Here is a 20,926-nt window from a genome sequence, read left to right on the forward strand (position 1 = left end):
AAAATGGATAACTAATAGGAACCTGCTATATAAAAAATAAATAAAATAACATAAAAGATGAGTGAAGTCCAACACGGCATTGTAAAGCAATTATATACCAATAAAGATGTAAAAAAAATAATAATGAAGTGCTGACACATGCTATACCGCGGATCAAACTTGAGAACATGCTATTTGAAGGAAGCCAGACACAAAAGACCACATTTTGTATGATTCCATTTATAAGAAATGTTTAAATATGAATCCATAGAGGCAGAAAGTAGACTAGTGGTTGCCTAGGACTGGGGGGAGGTGATGTGGGGAGGGGCCGTAAATGGGTACAGGGTGTCTTTTGGGATGATGAGAACGTTCTGAAATTGATTGTGGGGATGGTTGCACAACTCTGTGAATGCGCTAAAAACCACTTTAAATGGGCGAAGTGTATGGTTTGTGGGTTGTATCTCAATAGAGCTGTTATTTTAAAACTTTCTAGGAGAGAAAATCTTCTCGCCCTGGCCCAGAACCATAGTGCTGGGGCAGGTGAGCACAGAGGACCTGGTACCCACGGGCCCCCAGAGGCAGAGGAGGCAGGGACGAGGTGGGAGCCGGGTAGTTCCAAGCGTGGACTGTGGCCTCTCCTGCAGTTTTATTAAAATGCAGGTTCTGGGGGTCCACCCCAGCCCCTCATCCGATGCTGTAGAGAAATGGGGCTGGGAATGTGGATCTTAAAACACCTCCACATGCGAGGACTAAACCCTCTGGTTTAAGACAGCTGTGTGCGTGAGGGGGCCCAGCTGCCGAGCGCGAGGACCCTCTGCCCAGAAACTGCACGATGCCGAGATCTCAGGGGCTTGAGGACCCCTGGGCCCTTGGGACACAGGACACAACCGCGAGCAGCTTGTAACTGAAGAGAAATCAGCTTGGTGGTAACAAAGGATTGGAGGGCAATAAAGTAAAGTTAAAACTGTCTTTTTTTTTTTTTTTTTTTTGCGGTACGCGGGCCTCTCACTGTTGTGGCCTCTCCCGTTGCGGAGCACAGGCTCCGGACGTGCAGGCTCAGCGGCCATGGCTCACGGGCCCAGCCGCTCCGCGGCACGTGGGATCTTCCCAGACCGGGGCACGAACCCGTGTCCCCTGCATCGACAGGAGGACTCTCAACCACTGCGCCACCAGGGAAGCCCAAAACTGTCCCATTTTTAATGACCCTCAATAACTCACTCCGTTCTTTGTAAGAAGCCTCCCTCCACATCTCCATGGCCCCCCGCCCCCCACCCCTACTGAAAAACAGGTAGATCCTGGCCTTCAGGAAAAGAAGGCAGCCTTTGGATTTTCAGTGGTTTTGGTGCTCCTCGAGGGGGTTCTCCTGGCCCCTGCCCCACTCTGTGAGAATGACTGATCTAGGGAGATCAAAACCCTTTCTAGGGTCTGGGAGCTGAGTACAGAGGCTGTGTGTGTGTGTGTGTGTGTGTGTGTGTGTTGTGGGGGTGACGATAGTGAGAATAGTAACAGTAGCTGATACGCTAAGTGCTCTCCATTATTCACCCCGTAGAGATGAGGACATAAGGATGGAAGGTCAGAGAGGGAAAGTGTCTGACCCAAGGTCACACAGTTTGACAGTGCCTGGGCTGGGTCTCCAACCCAGTCTGACTCCAGAACTCTGCCTTAGAACCTCTGTCCTGCCAGCCTCCGTGCCTCGTCATTTGTGGGTGTGAAATCGTAAAACAAAATTGGGCCTTTGCACAGTCACGTTCATAGCAGCATTCTTCACAATGGCCAAAAGGTGGAAACAACCCAAGTGTCCATCACGGGGGAATGGATAAACAAAATGTGGGGTATCCATACAACGGAATATTACTCAGCTTTAAAAAGGAAGGAAATTCTGACATCTTACAGCATGGGTGAACCTTACGGTCACTAGGTCACTACGCTCAGTGAAAGAAGCCAGTCACAAAAGGACAGCTATTGTATGATGCCACTTACATGTGTCCCTAGAGTAGTTACAGTCACAGAGACACAGTGGAATGGTGGTTGCCAGGGACTGCAGGGAGTGGAGAGATGGGGCGTGGTTTCTTCCTAGGTGTAGAGTTTCCGTTTCGTGAGGGGGAAAGAGATCTGGAGATTGGCTATCAACAATATGAACCTACTTACCACTACTGGATGCTTAAAAATGGTTACGATGGTAAGTTTTATGTGTATTTTGCTACAATTAAAATAAATTTTATTGTATTGTAAAATAAATTATTGTGGGAAAACGTAAATAGCAGAGTTCCCAGAACTTTGATGGAATGTTACATGTGCGCACGCCTGTGTGCACGCTTGTGTGGTGGCCACCAGACTGAGACAGAGGACAGGCAGCTCCCGGCAGCTCCCACCCGCGCTGCACAGCCGATGCCCCTCCCCCAACAGGTCCCTGGCCATCAGACTGTGTCACCAGAGTCCCTGCCCTGTTCCTCGTAAATGCAGTCCTGCAGGCGTCCTCTTTTGTGTCTGGCTTCTTTGTCTGAACGCTAGGTCTGTTTTCCTCACTCTGTTGATGTGTGTGGTTACATTAGTTCATCCTCATTGCTGTATAATATTCTGTTGTACGAACAGACCACAGTTTATTTATCTGCTCTATTATCGATGAGTTCTACGTCCCCAACTGGGCTGTTATGAATAGCGCCGATCCGAGCACTCTTGTCTGTCTTTTGGTGAACATGCAGCTGCATTTCTCTGAGTCTCGCAGAGACTCAGAGGTGGGATTGCGGGGTTGCGTCCAGCCTCGGTCAGTGCTGCCAAGCAGATGTCCGCAGCGTTGTACCACCTTCACCCCAGCAACAAGCAGCAGCTCCGCCCTCCCTCGCCACGTCCGGTCTCTTTTTCATTTTGCAACTTCTGGTGGGTGTGTCCTGAGTGGCTCCTTATTTGGGGTTGGGGACACTGGTGAAGCCAAGGCCACAGGCCGTGGTGTGGGGGTGGGCACACATGAGACCTTTCGTGAGGAATCCCTGGTCTGAGGGCCTTGATGACCAACTCATACCTATGGAGTCAAGAACTTGGGGGGTGTGGACAGCACAACATGTTTTAACAAGTCCCCCAGGGGCTGCTGGAGCTCACTCACCCGTGAGAGCCACTGCCTGCAGCTTAATGGTGAGGACATGGGCTCTGCTCCTCATTAGCTGTGTCACCTTGATGTGGTTCTTAACCTGTCAGGCCTCTGTTTCCTCATCTGTAAGATGGGCATAATAACCATACCTACCTCACGGTATATTTTCAAGGATTAAGTGAACTAATGTCTACACAGTCACTGGAACTTGAAATAAACACTGGCGCCTAGCTAGCACCCAACAAATAGCTGTGAAAGTAAAAGAGGGGCTCTGCCTGGCCCAGGGAGGTTGGCACCAACGCGTCCTCGCACGTCGCTGCCGTATGACCGTCGATGAAGTGAACACACAGAAAATCTTCCGCTGCCTTCCAGGCCCTGGTCCAAGGCAAAGCTCAGGTCTGAGAGGCCTCGAAGGATGTGAGTGGGGTGGGTGTGCGGCAAGGCTGTCCCCCAAGATGTTCAGGGAAAGGGAAGCTCCAGACCCTTATCTCTGGAGAAGTAGCTGCACAGCCAGGTCCCTCTCTCCCAAGGAGCTGCTAGCACCTTTCTCTGGTTCCATTTTTAGTTTCTTGGAAAGCACTGACGTTCCCTACCCTGGGCCCCTCCCGTCAGCCCCCACCCAGGATCTGGGCACCAGAGGCTTCAGGCAACTTGAGCCCGGTCCAAGGCTGGCAGATAAGAAATGCCCCTTGTATCTGCCAAGCCTGAAACCACACACACCCAGGGCTGGGCGTTCCACCTCTGGGTGGCATCTTACAGAAAGGTTCATCGGAGCTCGAAAGAATGGGAGTGCAAGGGGCCTGGGCACAGCAATGCTGTGGTCATAAAAGACTGGAGACGACCCATGTGCTGGGCAATCTGGAGGCAGCGAGGTGAATTACAGCACAGCCAAACCATAACCCGGGTTTTATGGGCTGATAGGAAGACAAAGTGCAGGGCAGTAAAAGCAAGGAGCAGGTCTGGATATAGAGCATGCCCCCATTTGTACAATATAAGTGAGAAAACACAGTATGTATTTCCACGTACTGTCCACGCAGAGCATGTTTGAAAAGGGGCACAAGAAATTGATCACAGGGATTGTCTCCAGGGAGGGCCATGGGAGGCTGGGGATGGCGTGGGAGGGAAGCCTACTTTCTCCAGCAAAGCCTTTGGATGCTTTGAATATTTGTTTACATCATGTGCATGCATTATTCTTGTGGTTGGGTTTTCCGGTTTGTTTTTGTTTTTTCCCAAAGGAAGAAAGAGAAGAAAGAAGCTTTCTTTCTCAAACTAGCTTGCTGGAGGGACGTCCCATGTTGCTTACTGTGTGAGAGACTCAGGTTAAAATCAGTCAGGGCTCTGGATTCAGACAGAATGGGTTCAAAGCTTGGCTGCCCTGCTTTGTAGTGATCTCGGGAAAGTTGTCTAACCTCCCCAAGCCTTGGTTTTCTGCCCTGTAAAATGGCCCGTTATTGAGATGATATATTTGTATCGATATGGTGTTGGTATTAATAATAGTTCCTGTCTTCTAAGCTTGTTGGCTTAAGTGAGGCGGTGCACAGACATGCCTGAGAAAGTGCCCGGTGGGGCACAGGCCCCGTGTTACAAGGGCTCCCACGGCTGTGGGAGGCGGTTGGGAAGAGATATTTATGCCTATTTGCAGATGGGTAAGTAGAGACCCAAAGTAGCAATGTCCAGGGCAAGAGGCCTGGTTGCGGCAACTGGTGCCCTGGACCCGTTAGTCACCCGCTGTGTGACTCCCTTCCCTCCGTTGGAAAGGCTCTCTGAGCAGTCGTGAGAGAGTGAGGCCTGGTGAGAGTGAGGTCCAGGCACGGCTGAGCCTGCTTCCAGACCCAGGACCTGACGGATCCCCTGGGGTCTTGTTCAGTGGAAGCAGATTCTGACCCACGCGAGATACTGGTGGGGCCTGCAGTTCTGCATTTCCAAGAGCTCCCTGGAGAGGTGGATGCTGCTGGTCTAAGGACCACGCTTGGAGTAGCCAGGGCTCGAATCTTGATCTGGGTCTCGGTTTACATATGTGTACGTAGGTGTAAAAATTCCCAAAGCTGTACACTTTACTGTATGTAGGTTGTATATACCTCGATGAAAAAAACCACACACACACACACACACACACACACACACACACACACACACACACACACACGATCGATTTTGGGTGCCACATGGACAGGGAATTAAACAGCATTAAATAACATTCAGAAAAAAATTCAGCCCAAAAATGGTCTCAAGAGGAACTCAGAAAGGTTAATGAACCCCGGCCTGGCCTTGGCCACCCACAGGGCCCCTCAGCCTCCGCCTTCCATACCCCACCACATTACCCTTCCCATCCACCCTTCCCACCAGGTGCTGGGGGGAGGGGAGCGCCTTACACCCAGCAGCCTCGCCTTTCTCAGGAAATGTGTGTGGTCCCCGGGCTGAGAGACAAAGCCACCCTCTTAGTAGCTTAGCCCCAGGAGGAGGAAGGGGGGAATTTCCTTAGGAGGGTTTCCAAGAAGTGGGATTACTGCTGTGAAGGGAGTGCACGGCTCAAGGCGGCTGATAACTGATAACTGCCTTCCAGAAGGGCCCAGACAAGCCCTGCTTTGCTTAGTGAGGTCCAGGCAGGGATGATTCTGCAGCAGGGCCCGCTCTCCCGCTGTCCCCCCAACCCCTTGCTGTCAGAGACCCCCAGGGCTTTCTGCCCAGCCCACCTGCCCCCACCCTTGGCCGCTCTCGCTGTGTCCTGCCCATCTCCTCCAGACCCCACTGCCTCTCTCTATTCCTTCATTTCCCCACTGAGTCTCTGGTCCCCCAGGGCCACAGAGCTGAGGGGTGCCAAGTGTGGGATCTGGAACCGGTGTGTGAGGTCAGAATCGCTCCACACTGACCTGCTGTATGACCGTGGGCCGCTACCTAACTTCTCTGTGCCCTGATTTTCTTGCCTGTTAAAAGCGACCTCGTGGGGACGTTTGTGAGAATGAAATGTGCAAATATTTTAATATTAAAATTCTAAGACTTCCCTGGTGGCACAGCGGTTAAGAATCCACCTGCCAATGCAGGGGACATGGGTTTGAGCCCTGGTCCAGGAAGATCCCACACGCCACGGAGCAACTAAGCCCGTGAGCCACAACTACTGGGCCCATGTGCCACAACTACTGAAGCCCATGCACCTAGAGCCCGTGCTCTGCAACAAGAGAAGCCACTGCAATAAGAAAGCCGTGCACTGCAATGAAGAGTAGCCCCTGCTCACCGCAACTAGAGAAAGCCTGCGCACAGCAATGAAGACCCAACGCAGCCAAAAATAAATTAATTAAAATTTTTAAAAATGTACAAAGTATGGAGTTTTGAAGAAACCAACTAATATCTACTGTTTTCATCCCTTCCTAAAAGGAAAAATGTTCACTGTGCATGTGTGCATACACACACACACACACACACACACACGTGCACACACGCACGCACACAAGGAAGCTCATAATGTCAAATGCAAGCTAGTCCTAGGCAATAATTACAGTGATCAGCGGTGCCAGGTCTGAACTCACTGAGGTGCAGCCCCAGGAGCCAGACACGTCGTTTCCATCTGGGAGGAGGATGCTGCGGGACATGAAGGGACGTGCCTGAGGCCACAGAGCTCTTAGGTGGCAGATACGTAACTCTAGCCCACGGGGGCCAGCTCTCCACCTGTGCTTTGCAGCCCTAGGCCAGTGGTCCCCAACTTCAGGCATCAGTGAGAACGTGCATTCCTAACAAGTCCCCAGGTGACGTTGGCCCGGGGATCACCCTCTGGGAACCACTAGTCTTTGTGATACTGTCCCTGTGGTTAGCTTTAACTCTAGGAAACACCTGCTAACTTGTTCTGCTTTTCTCGTTTTGCTTTGAAGATGTTGTCAGGGGTCAGACCTCGTCTGGGAGCCAGCACATGGTACCCTCAGTGGGGCCAGGATGCCAGATTTGGGCTGCCCCCCTACCACCAGGGCTCAGTGGTCCCATCTGACAAATGGGACTATTGTGCCCCTCTCTGTCTCTCTCCAGGGGGCAGGGGAGTAAGGAGGGGAACCAGGAGATGATTGGTAAGGAATCCTTTTTACCAGGCGCCCTCAGATGATAATTGGCATTTACTGAGCATCCACAGTGTGCCAGACACCGTTTTACGTATTTAGTTATCAAACATTTATTGAGAGCTCTCTAGGTTCCAGGCAGGCACTGCTCTGAGGTTCTATGTTTATCAACTCACTTCATTTCCATTATGAGAAGGATAATGGACTCGCTTATCCTCATTTTACAGGTGAAGAAACGGAGGGACAGAGAGGGTAAGTTACTTGCCTGAGGTCTCACAGCAAATAAGAGGTAAGGTCAGGATTCCAAGCCAGGCTCGAAGGCTCCAGAATCTGTCCCTTGTCCCACCTGTGGTCTTGGTAATGACAGCCCAGATCAGGGCTGGGGTGTGGGGAGAGCTCTGCCTGGTACTAACCCTGGCTTACTGGGTGTAGTGGGTTAAACAGTGTCCCCCAAAGAGATAGGTCTCTGTCCTACACCCCCGAACCTGTGAATGTGACCTTATTTGGGGAGGGAGGAAGGTCTTTGCAAATGTAATTAAGGATCTGGAGATGAGACCCTCCTGGATGTAGGGTGGGCCCTAAATCCATCACCAGGTGTCCTTATAAGAGAAGGGCAGAGGGAGGTTTGAGACACATAGACATGGGGGTGGGGAGCGGGGAATGGGGTGGGCGGGGGCCATAATAAGATGGTGGCAGAGACTAGAATCATGCAGCCACCTTGATTTGAGACTTCTGGCCTCCAGAACTGTGAGCGAATAAATTTCTATTGTTTTAAGCCGTCAAGTTCATTTGTTACCACAGCCCTGGAAACTGATATGCTGGGTAACACTGGGCAAGTCCCCTTCCCTCTCTGGGCCTCTCTATCCTCGCCTCAGCTCCCACCGTGCAGCTGCCAGGTCCCCTGCTCACTGGCCCTTGATGCCAGCTGCCCGGGGACCCCTTCAGGACCTGTGGGGAGTGTGGCGGGCCGGGGAGCCTCCCCTGGGACAGCACTGGATGGGCCGCGGTGGGTTTGTGCCTAGACCTGTCTCCCATGCAGACAGGTGAGGCTGGGGTCAGTAGATTGGGCTCCGCTGCTGACCTTGGTGACTTGGACAAGACACCACGACCCGCAGGGTCTCAGTTTCCTCTTCTGGGAGATGAGAGCCCTCTGGCCTCCTGCAGTCACTGGAGCATTCACAGGGCTCCTCCTGTAAACATGGCCAGCCTTCGTCTGCCACAAATGTCGTTCTTATTCCTTTAATGAGCTTTTACTGAGTACCTACTGCCTGCTTGGCTGGCCATGCAACCCCTCTCAAGGACAAAGGTTCTTGTTATGATTATAATTATCTCAACTCTAGTAACAAGGGAGACTGAGGTCCAGAGAGGGTAAATCCTTTGTGGCAGGCACCAAGCCAGCTGAGAGGGCGAGCCAGGACCCCAGCCCATGTGTCCCCCACTTCTGAGCAGCAGTGATTGCTGGAGGGGGCTTCCTGGTGGGTGGGGCTGGTGGGAGCCGACCACTTGGATGGGTGGTGGTTTGTAGGGACAGGAGTGTGTGTGCCTTGCACGTGCCTGCCTTATGATCGTCTCTGCATGTACCTGTATGAGAGGTGTGTGTGTGTGTGCACATATGCATGTGCACACACATGTATGTGCCTGTGTGTGTGTGTGTGAGAGAGTTTTGCTTTCGCATTCATTGCTGCTCAGAGGCCCCGATTCCTGTAAACCTCTTGGTCTGGTTTCCAGCAGACTGTGCGGCAGTGGCGATGGGCACCAAGACCTCGGCTGGGTCTGATTCGTGGCTTCCTATTCTCACTCCTCTGGCTGCAGTGGGTGGAGGGGATGTTAATGAGGGCAGGACACCTGTCCCCACTGCCAGCTGCAAGCTCGCAGGCTGTGGCATCTGTGGCATGAAGCCAACTGTAAGAGCCCGAGGAAAGTCACACACTACCTAGGCTGGCCAGGGCACAGCTGCCTCAGGAAATGTGGGTGCATCTTGGGACCCCTTCTCAGGGGTCACCCGGGTCCAACTGGCCGGAGTGAATGACTGGTGTAGAAATCCACTATCGGCATATCCAGCCATATGGCCCTGGGCTTCAGTTTCCCCTCCTGTAAAAGAGGGGTAGTAAGTCCTCAGTGCAGGGGACCATGCAGTCATTCATGCATCCATCGGTGAGGCTTTGGAGACTCAGCCATGAATGGGACAGTCCTCGTGGGCGCCAGCCTCTTCATACACCCATATGTGCTTCCCTGAGTGAGCACAGAGGCCTGAGCACGGACGTATCAAAGAGCAGTTGCTTCCCCACACCACTTCTGTTCCACCTGGAAATAACACTGACTAACCGTCTTTATGTTGGAGTGGCCAGATGAGTGAGTGGTCCTTTGTTAATCCTGCACCTACCCACATGTGGTGGGTACTTTTATTTTCAACCCATTTTGCAGATGAAGAAACTGAATCCCATTAGGGAACTTGCTCAGGATCCGCTGCTGGGAGGTGGTGAAGCGGGAATTCTAGTCAAGTAGGGACTGGCTTTAGAGCTGCTGCCCCAGATAGCCCTTCAGAGGCCTCCGTAGAAGGGGGTGGGGCTTCCACTCTGTCCCAGGAGGAGGGAGAGCCCTCAGACAAGAGGAACAGGCTGGAGGAAGGGAGAAAGCAAAGGTGAGGAGGTGGGACCGAGCGTGAGCGTGGCGTGTCAGGGGAGAGAGTGGGAAGAACCCCTTGTGGAGCAGCGTGAGGTGGGGATGAGGATGGAGAAGCCAGAAGGTCGGAGCACAGCGGTGCTTGAACGCAGCCGTGAGCACTCTAGGCTTTTCGGGCGGGGGGCGGGAGCAGGCGATGGGAGTCACAGGGGGAAGGGCAGAGTCAGTTCCTGGCTGGGTGACTTGCTCATATCGTCCTTGTCTCAGTCACCCAGTTGCTCAAGCTCCAAACCAGGCCATCATCCTTGACTCCTCTGTCACCCCTTATCGGACCACAGGGGTTGGGCTGAAACCAGCCACTTCCCCTCATCTCGTACCTCCTGCCCAAGCCTTGGCATCTCCGGTTACTGCAGGCCTCCTGGCTGATCTCCCTGCGCCTCTGCCCGGACAGCATCTGCTAACAATGGAAATCAGAGCACACCTCTCTTTCCCTGTCTCTCTCAACCCTCCAGAGAATCCCTGTTGCATTTAGAACAAAACGTGAGTCTCTGCCTGATCAGGCCCCCGCCGACCTCTTGACCTCACCACACACTACCCGCCACTCAGGTCACCCACCCATGCTGGCCTCTCTGCTCCTCTCACAAGGGTCATTCCCACCTCAGGGCCTTTGCCTGTGTTGGTCCCTCTGCCAGGAGTGCCCTTCCTCGAATCACTGGTTCCTTCTCATCCTTCAGGTCTCAGACTAAACATCGCCAGCTGACAGAGCCTTTCCAGATAAAGACCCGCTCCCTGGCCCCCTGCATACACATCACCCGTACACATACACGGCCTCTATCTCCTCACCCTTCACGAAGCTATAAATTTCCTAAACTCAGAGTCCTCGTCTCTTTTGTTTACTGCTGCATCCCACTGCCTGGCATATAGCAGGCACTTGGTGAATACTTGTTTTTTCTTTGTTTGTTTGTTTTTGTTTGGCTGCGGCCAGCGGCATGTGGGATCTTAGTTCCCTGACCAGGGATCGAACCCATGCCCCCGGCAGTGGAAGCTCAGAGTCTTAACCACCGGACCGCCAGGAAAGTCCCAGGTGAATACCTGAAGTGGAGAAATGAGTAGAGAGATCAGACTCAGTCTTTCTGTCTGTAAAGTGGGGCCTCATCAGAGCTCCCTGACAGGGAGGTGTGGCTCAGAGGTAATGCTTGCGCATAGCCGGAGTTCTTCTCCCCTCGTCCAAGTGCTCCCTGGAAGGAAGGACTGTCCTGCGAGCTCCTGGACTGGCACTGCCCAGTCCAGCCGGCTCTCTGCAGCTGGCTCTCTGCCCACAGGTCTCTGAGGATGGCTGAGGGCCTGGCCCCCAGAGCCCCAGCCCCAGGCTCATGCAAACTCTGTCTCCCGGCCCAGCAGCTGTGGCACCCTAATACAGCCTTTTTAAAAGAACTTTTGGGGTTGACTCATACTTCCTTTGTTCCCAGCTGGGTTCACTCAAGAGTGTTGCTGTTTTACAAGGCTGAGGTTTGACTCTGCTGTCTGCCTCAGTGACCCTGTAATGAGGATCATGCCCCTCCTCGAAAACCTCAATCTCAAGACAGTTGGGAAACAACTCTTTCTGGCGCTTGGGGCATTCCGGTTTGGAGAAACTGCTTTGAGGCTTCTGCGGGCAGTCATCATGTCTACCCCTTTGCCTCCCAGCCTAAGACTGCCTGAAACCCAGCAGAAAAAGGCACCTGCTGCCCTTGGGGGGCCATTTCAACATCACATGTCCCGTACTTTCCCTTCCTACCCCACAAAATAAGGCATTCCTATTCCCTGTCTTGCTCAGAAGGGTTTTTTTCTGTGCAGATGTGCACAGTGGTGCCCAGCCTTGATTTTCTAGAATAGTTCTACTTTCACAGAATTGTGATCCTTTTGGGAAAGCGGTTCATTACAGTACAATATATTGGCCCAGGTGTCTTTTACAGCCCTGGAAGACTTTTCATGTAAATCAGGTCACACCATTCAGGGAGGAAGGAAACCTGGACTAGGCTTTGTGTCCCTGGTTTTGGTTTGAAAAATATGTTCTGTGAAGCCACACGTATACTGATCAGAGGTTGTCCTTGGCAAAGGAGAAAAGGTCGGCTAGAGCTTCCTGGTAATAACCACTCACTTTTGGGGGTAATATTTAACCCATTCTATCACATCTGCCCATGGAAAGGACTCAAGCTTTGGAGGCAGACTGACTTAGGGTCAGCCTCCTACTGGCTGTGTGGCCTTGGGCAAGTTACCTCACCTCTCTGAGGCCTGGCTTCCTTGGGGTAGATTTAGGGCACAGTTATCCCTGGATACTTCTTTTTTTTCTTGTTTGAAACTTCTTAAAAAAATAAAGATGAAATTCACGTAGCATAAAATTAACCATTTTAAAGTGAACAATTCAATGGTATTTAGCACATCCACAATGGTGTACAACCACCACCTTTATCTAGTTCCAAAACATTTTCAGCAGCCCAAAATGAGACACTGTACCCATGAGCAATCACTCTCCCCACTCCTTCAGTACTTTTAAGCATTAATTTGCATAATGCCGGACTTCCCTGGGTCTCCTAGGCTGAGTCCCTTGAAGAAGAGATGGTGTTTTCCAGCTGGGCCACAGCCAGTGACAACAGGCAACCTGCTGTCCATTTCATGGAGTTGCCTATCCTGGGGCTAGGATTCTGCTTTGGGTGTGTATGTGTGTGTGTACAGTTCTTTGAACTTTAACACAGGTAGACACTGTGTGATGTAACTACCACCACAGCCAGCTCACAAAATAATTCTAGCACCCCAAAAGTTCCCTCCTCATGCCCCTTTCTAGTCAGCCCCCTCCACCTCCCCCAGCCCCTGTCAACCACTCATCTGTTTTCTGTCCCTATAGTTTTAGCCATTCAAGAATGTCGTATAAATGGAATCCTACAGTATGTGAACTTTTAAGTCTGGCTTCCTTTGCCCACTGTAATGGATTTGAGATTCGTCCAAGTTGCTGTGTGTCTTAGTTGTCCATTCCTGGTTAAGGCTGAGTAGTATTTTGTGGTGTGGATGTACCGCAGTTTGCTTCTCCATTCACCTGTTGAATGACATCTGGGTTGTCTGCAGTTTGGGGCAATCATGAATAGACTGCCATAAACATCCGTGTTTTTGTGCGAACCTAAGTTTTCATTTCTCTAGGCTAGATTCCCAGGAGTGGGAACGCTGGGTTGTAACGTGAGTGTGTGTGATTCTTCTACGTTTGACCCTGGGTAAGTTAAACCACACCGGGCCTCAGTCTCTCACATCTGTAAAATGGGCGTAATAACACTGCTGCCTCATCAGGTTATTGTGAGGATGAAATGCAATGACGTTCATAAGGCATAGAGTAAATGTTCTAGCTCTTTTAGGGGTGTGTGGTCATCCATGTTTTGGGCCAACTTTTCACCTTCAGTGGGGGGGGTTACCAGCCAATGTTGGCATGAGAGCTGAGATGTGAGGATTTCCTTGGGACCAGAGGATTTCCCTTCTGGGGCCAGATGTTGAATTCCTGGGGAATTCATTTTCAAGTCTGGCTGCAGACAGAGGTCCTATCTGCAGGAGAGCTGTGAGTTAGGATGACCTCGCTCCTTAAATCCACAGAAGGGGAAACTGAAGCTCAGAGAGGGATGGAGTCTTGCCCAAGGCCACCCAGCCAGCCTGTGGCAGAGAAGGACCTGGCCCCAGGGCTCCTGATGTGCCAGCCCAGTGTAACCCCACCTTGGTTCCAGGGCCCAGTGTTTGATAAATGAGTGAATGAGTGAGTGAGAGCAGTGTAACAGGTGTGAGCACAGGCTCTGCAGCCAGCCTTCCAGGTTTTCACATCTAGCTCTTCCTCACATAGAACTGTGTGACTTGAGCATGTGTCTTGACCTCGCTGAAGCTCAATTTCTTTTTTTTTTAATTTATTTTTTAAAATATATTTATTTAATTTATTTATTTTTGGCTGTGTTGGGTCTTTGTTGCTGTGCGGGCTTTCTCTAGTTGCAGAGAGCAGAGGCTACTCTTCGTTGCGGTGCATGGGCTTCTCATAGCGGTGGCTTCTCTTGTTGTGGAGCACAGGCTCTAGGCGCACGGGCTTCAGTAGTTGTGGCACGTGGGCTCTAGAGCACAGGCTCAGTAGTTGTGGCGCAGGGCTTAGTTGGTCCACGGCAAGTGGGATCTTCCTGCACCAGGGCTTGAACCCATGTCCCCTGCGTTGGCAGGCGGATTCTTAACCACTGCACCACCAGGGAAGCCCCTAATTTATGTTTTTGAAGTACAGTTAATTCACAATGTGTGTTAGTTTCTGGTGTACAGCAAAGTGATTCCGTTTTTTATATATATATATATTCTTTTTAATATTCTTTTCTATTAGGTTTATCACAGGATATTGAATATAGTTCCCTGTGCTGTACAGTAGAACCTTGCTGTTGATCCATTCCCTGTATCATAGTTTGCATCTGCTAGTCCCCAACTCCTAATCCACCCCTCCCCCCTGCCCCTTGGCAACCACAAGTCTGTTCTCTATGTCTATGAGTCTGTTTCTGTTTCTGAGATAAGTTCATTTGTGTCATTTTTTAAGATTCCACATGTAAGTGATATCATATGGTATTTGTCTTTTTCTTACTTTACTTAGTATGGTAATCTGTAGGTCCATCCATTGTTGCTACAAATGGCATTATTTCATTTTTTATGGCTGAGTAATATTCCATTACACACACACACACACACACACACACACACACACACACACACACACATATGACATCTTCTTTATCCATTCATCTGTCGATGGACATTTAAGTTGCTTCCATGTCTTGGCTATTGTAAATAGTACTGCATTGAACATAGGGGTGCATGTATCTTTTTGAATTATAGTTTCGTTCAGATATATGTCCATGAGTGGGATTGCTGGATCATATGGAAACTCTATTTTTAGTTTTCTGAGGAACCTCCATATTGTTTTCCATAGTGGCTGCACCAATTTACATTCCCACCAACAATGTAGGAGGCAAACCTCAATTTCTTTATCTATAAAATGGGCATAATGATTGTGTGTACCAAATACAGTCATCAAGAGGCTTAAATGAGTTAAGTGTGCAAAAGCTCGTATCAGTGCCAGGCACACAGTAAGTGTCAATAAAAGCAACTTTCTTAATGAAGGAATTAATGACAGGAACATGGCAGGGTTGCAAATAGACTTCAGGGCATTGATGGATCTGCCAGAGACAGAACAGATCTGCTTCTCAGTGGTTTGTGATTTATTGAAAAGTCAAGGAAAACGTGGGTCAAGTCACGCCCAGGGCCCTGTTGCCAGCAGCTGAGAGTGCCCTGCCTTCTACTCAGAGCTGCACTGTCTAGCACGGCAGCCACTAGCCACATGAGATGACTGAGCACTTGAACTGTGGCTAATGTGAGTTGAGATGGGCTGTCAGTGTCAATACACTATGGATTTCAAAGACTCAGTATGTGCAAAGGTCCTGAGGCAGGAGGGTGCCTGGTGTATTTGAGGCACAGCAGGGAGGCAAGTGGGGTGGGAGTGGAGGAAACGGAGAGAAAGAGAGAGGAGATGAAGGCAGAGAGGTGACCTTGTGGTGTCTGTTCCTGTGTCTGTCCCCCCACTTGAGTGTTGCTCCTTTGGGGCAGGGGCTGGGTCTGCCCTGTAGGTCTTTATAACTCCAGAGGTCAGCACAGTGCCTGCCATATAGTAAGTGCCTGTTATATGCCTGGTGAATGAATGAATGCATGTCAGTGGGAACTGAGTGTAGCTGAGCCGAACTGAGCAGCCAGGAGGGAGAGGACAAATTTGTTGCCTGTTGCAGTGGCGACTGTGGTGTTGCCTGGATCCACCTTCTGGACTGAGGTGCTCACTCCACGGCTGCTGAGGAAGTTGGTGGCTGACTGACGGCACCCACCTGAGTCCCTCTCTGGAAATGACCCAAAGTCGTACATACCACTCCAATGACTGGCCTACGTGGAATACAAAGGTCCAGCCCTCTTTCCCCAGGTAGGACACCCCTGTGGGGCTGTTCCAGCTGGACCAGCATTCATTCATTCAACAAATATGTATTGAACAACTACAATGTCCCAGACATCGTTTTGGGGCCCAGCAGCAACTCCAGACAGACCAGGACTGTTTGTTTGAGGGATGTTGGCAATCAGGTTTTCAGACTTCACCAAGACCAACTCATCTCCCAGCCCCACCATTGCCAGCCCCACCCCCTGCCGCCGTGGCCAGGTGATCTGACTGTGCTTCAGCTCCCTGGGCTGGCCCGTAGAGGCCCTTAGAGGGTGTGGGCTCATGTTGGGGGGCGGTAAGAGAGCAGACCCAGGAAGCTCAGGGCTCTGGAGTCAGACAGATCCAGGCTCAAACTCTAGCTTAGTGCTTTTGCATCTCCCTGATGACTAATGACACTGAGCATCTATTCATGTGCCTATTGGCCATTTGTATATCTTCTTTGGAGAAAATTCAAGTCCCATTTGTAACTCGCGTTGTCTTTTTGTTACTGAGTTGCAGGTGTTCTTGAATATATTCTGGATACTGGACTTTCATCAGATATACGATTTGTAAATGTTTTCTCCCATTCTGTAGATTGTCTTGTCTTTCTTTATAATGTCCTTTGATGTGCAAACATTTTTAATTTTGATGAAGTCCAGTTTGTGTTTTTTCTTTTGTTGCTTGTGCTTTTGGTACCATTTCCAAGAATCTATCACCATATCCAAAGTCGTGAAAATCTATCCCTATGTTTTCTTCTAAGAGTCTTATCGTTTTCGCTCTTGTATGTAGGTCTTTGATCCGTGTTGTGTGTGGTATGAGGTAGGGGTCTAACTTCCATCTTTTGCATGTTGTTCCAGCACATTTACTGAACCGACTGTTTTTTCCTCACTGAATGACCTTGTCGACCCTTGTCAAAAAGCAGCTGGTCCTAGGTACATGAGTTTATGCCTGGACCCTCAATTCCACTCCCTTGATCTATTTGTCTCTCCTATGTCAGTACCACGTGGGTTTGATTGTTCTAGGCTTAGTGCCTTTTTGAGCCTCAGTTTCCTCCTCTGTAAAGTAGGGGTGGAGGTAGGTCCCCAGCAGGGGTTTGTGGATGAAATGAGCTGATTTAGATATAGCAGCTGGTACCATGCCTGGCCTGTAGTGGTCGTGGCAGAAGCAGTTGCTTTTATTATTATTATTAGCCTAGAAGGATGGTTCTTACTTTCAAAATGTAGGTTGTGCTTTGGGGCTCCTCCAGGAAGCTGGAAAGCGGCTGGCCACCTCGAGTATGCAGTGGAGAGCAGACATCACCATTGCTTCACAGGGCCCAGGAGTGCCGGTCATCATGCACTAAGGCATGAAACTCCACCTCTTCCTCCTGATCTCCTCTGAGCCCAGCCCAGAGCTAGCCTGCACTGCGGCTTCTATGGCTGGGGCCTGTGGAAAGGAGGACATCGTGCTCTGGCGTGGAGTCATGAAAAAGGGGTGCCAGAGACCAAGAAGCGACCAGAGACGGTCCTGAGATGGTCTGGTGATATTCTGTGATGAAGGAATAGGAAGCATGCTGGTCACTGGGTGGGGGCTGGGTGTTGGCTGGGCCTCAGAATCATTCTAGGTTCTCACTGCCTGAGATTCTGATGTAGGAAGGCTGTGGTGAGGCCCTGGAACCTAGAATTATCCCCCATCACTGTATTATTGAAAGAATTGTGCAGCGGACCCCCATTGCATCCACCACTTAGATTCTACAATGAAATTTACTCGCCATATGACGTATCTAGTCTCCTATCCTCCCCTCTGTCCACCCCTCAATCTACCTTACTTTTTGCTGACCTTCAAAGCAAGTTGCAGACATCTGTACACCCACTTATCCCTGTGTATTTTGTTAACTAAAGTTCAAGATATGTCTCTATTATTTTTTCTTTTTCTTTCTTTATTTTTTGCCTGAGTCAGGTCTGTAGTTTGCGGCACGCGGGCTCTCTAGTTGAGGCACCCAAGCTCAGTAGTTGTGGCACGCAGGCTTAGTTGCCCCAAGGCATATGGGAGTCTTAGTTCCCCGACCAGGGATCGAACCTGCGTCACCTGCATTGGAAGGCAGATTCTTTACCACTGGACCACCAGGGAAGTCCCCAAGATATGTCTTTTTGATAGAACCTGTACTTAAAAATGTTTCCCCAGGGAATTCACCCTGGTGAAGACCCAGGATAGTGGGTAAGACCCCACCTTATCTGGGGTCCTGATTATTGAAAGACACGGGAGAGGGATGCTTTGTTCCAGATGAGGATTGGAATCCCTGGCCCTACCTCTTACCAGCTGTGTGGTTTTGGGCAGGTCACATCACCTGTCCAAGCCTCAGTTTCCCCATCTATAAAATGGGCTTAAGAAAAGCACTTACTAAAGAAGATGTGGCACATATATACAATGGAATATCACTCAGCCATTAAAAAGAATGAAATAATGCCGTTTGTAGCCACATGGGCGGACCTAGAGATTGTCACACTGAGTGAAGTAAGTCAGAGAGAGTAAGGGAAATATTGTATGATATCGCTCATAAGCAGGATCTAAAAAGAAATGGTACAAATGAACTTACAAAACAGAAACAGACTCACCGACTTAGAGAACAAACTCATGATTACCGGGGGGAAGGGTGGGGGGAAGGGATAGTTAGGGAGTTTGAGATTGACATGTACACGCTGTTATATTTAAGCCTGCGAGCCACAACTACTGAGCCCGCGCGCCACAACTATTGAAGGCTGTGCGCCCTAGAGCCCGTGTGCCACAACTGAAGGCCACACACTCTAGGGCCTGTGTGCCACAATTACTGAGTCCGTGTGCTGCAGCTGCTGAAGCCCACACGCCTAGAGCCTGTGCTCAGCAACAAGAGAAGCCACCGCAATGAGAAGCCCTCTCACCGCAACGAAGAGTAGCCCCTGCTCGCTGCAACTAGAGAAAGCCCGCTCACAGCAACAAAGACCCAACGCAGCCAAAATAAATAAATAATAAAATAAAATAAAATGGATAACCAACAAGGACCTACTGTACAGCACAGGGAACTCTGCTCAATATTATGTAACAACCTAAATGGGAAAAGAATTTGAGAAAGAATAGATACATGGGATGGCTAGTGGGAAGCTGCTGCGTAGCACAGGGAAATCAGCTGGGTGTTTTGTGACGACCTAGAGGGGTGGGATAGGAAGGGTGGGAGGGAGGCTCAAGAGGGAGCAGAAACTAACACACCATTGTAAAGCAATTATACTCCAATAAAGATGTAAAAAAAAAAAAAAAGAATAGATATATGTATACCTGAATCACTTTGCTGTACACCTGAAACTATAACATTGTTAATCACCTATATTCCAATATAAAATAAAAAGTTTAAAGAAAAAGAAAAGCAAAGCACTTACATCTTAGGGTTTTCCTGAAGAGTCACAGACTCTGCACGTGAAGCGTCTGGCATGGTGTTTAGTACATAGTAAGCACTTGGCTAATGACAGTTTTGCCATTTTGTAGATGTTACTGCGTGGATAATCTTCCAGAACAAACTCTTTTCCTTGGGCACTAGGGTTTGGTTTTGTTCCTGGCAATCAGAAGCGTTTGGGGCCTGATCTGCCCAGGAACTGGTGAATGTGTAGGTTGAGTGTGAGGCCAAGGCCCAAAATTCCCCTTGCCTTACCTTTGTCCTCAAGGTGGCAGGAAACCCCCTTGCAGGAGTCTTTGATCTCACTGGGAAGCTGGGGCCCAGGAAGGCCCTACATAAGTGTGATTGGCCCCTTTATTGGGGCCTGTGAAGGCCAGTGTGTCACTGCTCCACCAGGGTTACCTGCCTGGCTGCTGTTGGCATCAGAGTTTAGACCCCTGATCTGCTGGTGAGGCGGACTCAGACTCAAGTATTTATGGTTCAAGACAGAATGCAGTGAGTCTGTAGATGCCAGCAGTGGCTCTCAGCAGGCGGTGATTTCACGCTCCAGGGGACATTGGCAATGTCTGAAGGCACTTTTTTGTTTGTTTTGCGGTACGCGGGCCTCTCACTGTTGTGGCCTCTCCCGTTGCGGAGCACAGGCTCCGGATGCGCAGGCTCAGCGGCCATGGCTCACGGGCCCAGCCGCTCCGCGGCATGTGGGATCCTCCCGGACCGGGGCACAAACCCGTGTCCCCTGCATCGGCAGGCGGACTCTCAACCAGTGCGCCACCAGGGAAGCCCTGAAGCCACTTCTGATTGCCACCTTGAGGAGAGTACTACTGGCATCTAGTGGGTGGAGGCCGCGGATGCTGCTCAACATCCCACAGGGCACACAGGACAGCTCCCTCAACACAGGATTACCCCGCCCCAAAAGTCAGTGGGGCTGAGGCTGAGAAACCCTGGATTAGGGGTGTCAGCAGCCTGGTCTGGAAGGGAGGGGTTGACTCCAGTTGTGGGCTCAAGAATGGCTCCCTGAAGAGAAGTGGTCTTGGTGGTGGCAGGCATGTGGTGACTGAGTTAGCTGGGAGAGACTGGGGGAAGGCATGTCAGGCAGAGAACAGCATAAGCAAAGGTACTGAGACATCTTTTTTTTTTTTGGCGGTACGCGGGCCTCTCACTGTTGTGGCCTCTCCCGTTGCGGAGCACAGGCTCAGCGGCCATGGCTCACGGGCCCAGCCGCTCCGCGGCATGTGGGATCTTCCCGGACCAGGGCACGAACCCGTGTCCCCTGCATCGGCAGGCGGACTCTCAACCACTGCGCCACCAGGGAAGCCCCTGAGACATCTTTGATGGGGAGATGGGCGATAGTGTGGAGAGTGAGATGGCAGATGTGGTTCAAGGAGCATGAAGTTTGGGGTCAGATGGACTTGGGTTGAGTCCTGGCTCCACCCCTCGCTAGCCGTGTGGCCTCAGCCTTGTCATTAGCCTGAACCTCAGTTTCATCATCTGTAAAATGGGGGTAAGAAGTGAGGTTATGTAGGTACAGCCTCCTATATCCCCACTCCTCTGTTTGCACTCTGTGTCCCAGCTGTTCTGATATCCTGGCAGTTTGCTCAATGCTTCCTGCTCGCTCTCCTTTCTGGGCCCTCCTTGTACATTTTGCTCTACCTGGAGGGATGCTCATATTCCAGGTGGAGGAATGACACCATAGGAGGTTATAAACTGGGACACCCCTCAAGCTCCATGCGTGTTGCTGGCAGAGTGATCTTTCCAAAACACTAGTCTGAACATATCAGTGCCCAGTGTGTGTGTGTGTGTGTGTG

Source organism: Stenella coeruleoalba (genome assembly GCF_951394435.1).
Source record: "Stenella coeruleoalba genome assembly, chromosome: 15".
NCBI classification, from domain to species: domain Eukaryota; kingdom Metazoa; phylum Chordata; class Mammalia; order Artiodactyla; family Delphinidae; genus Stenella; species Stenella coeruleoalba.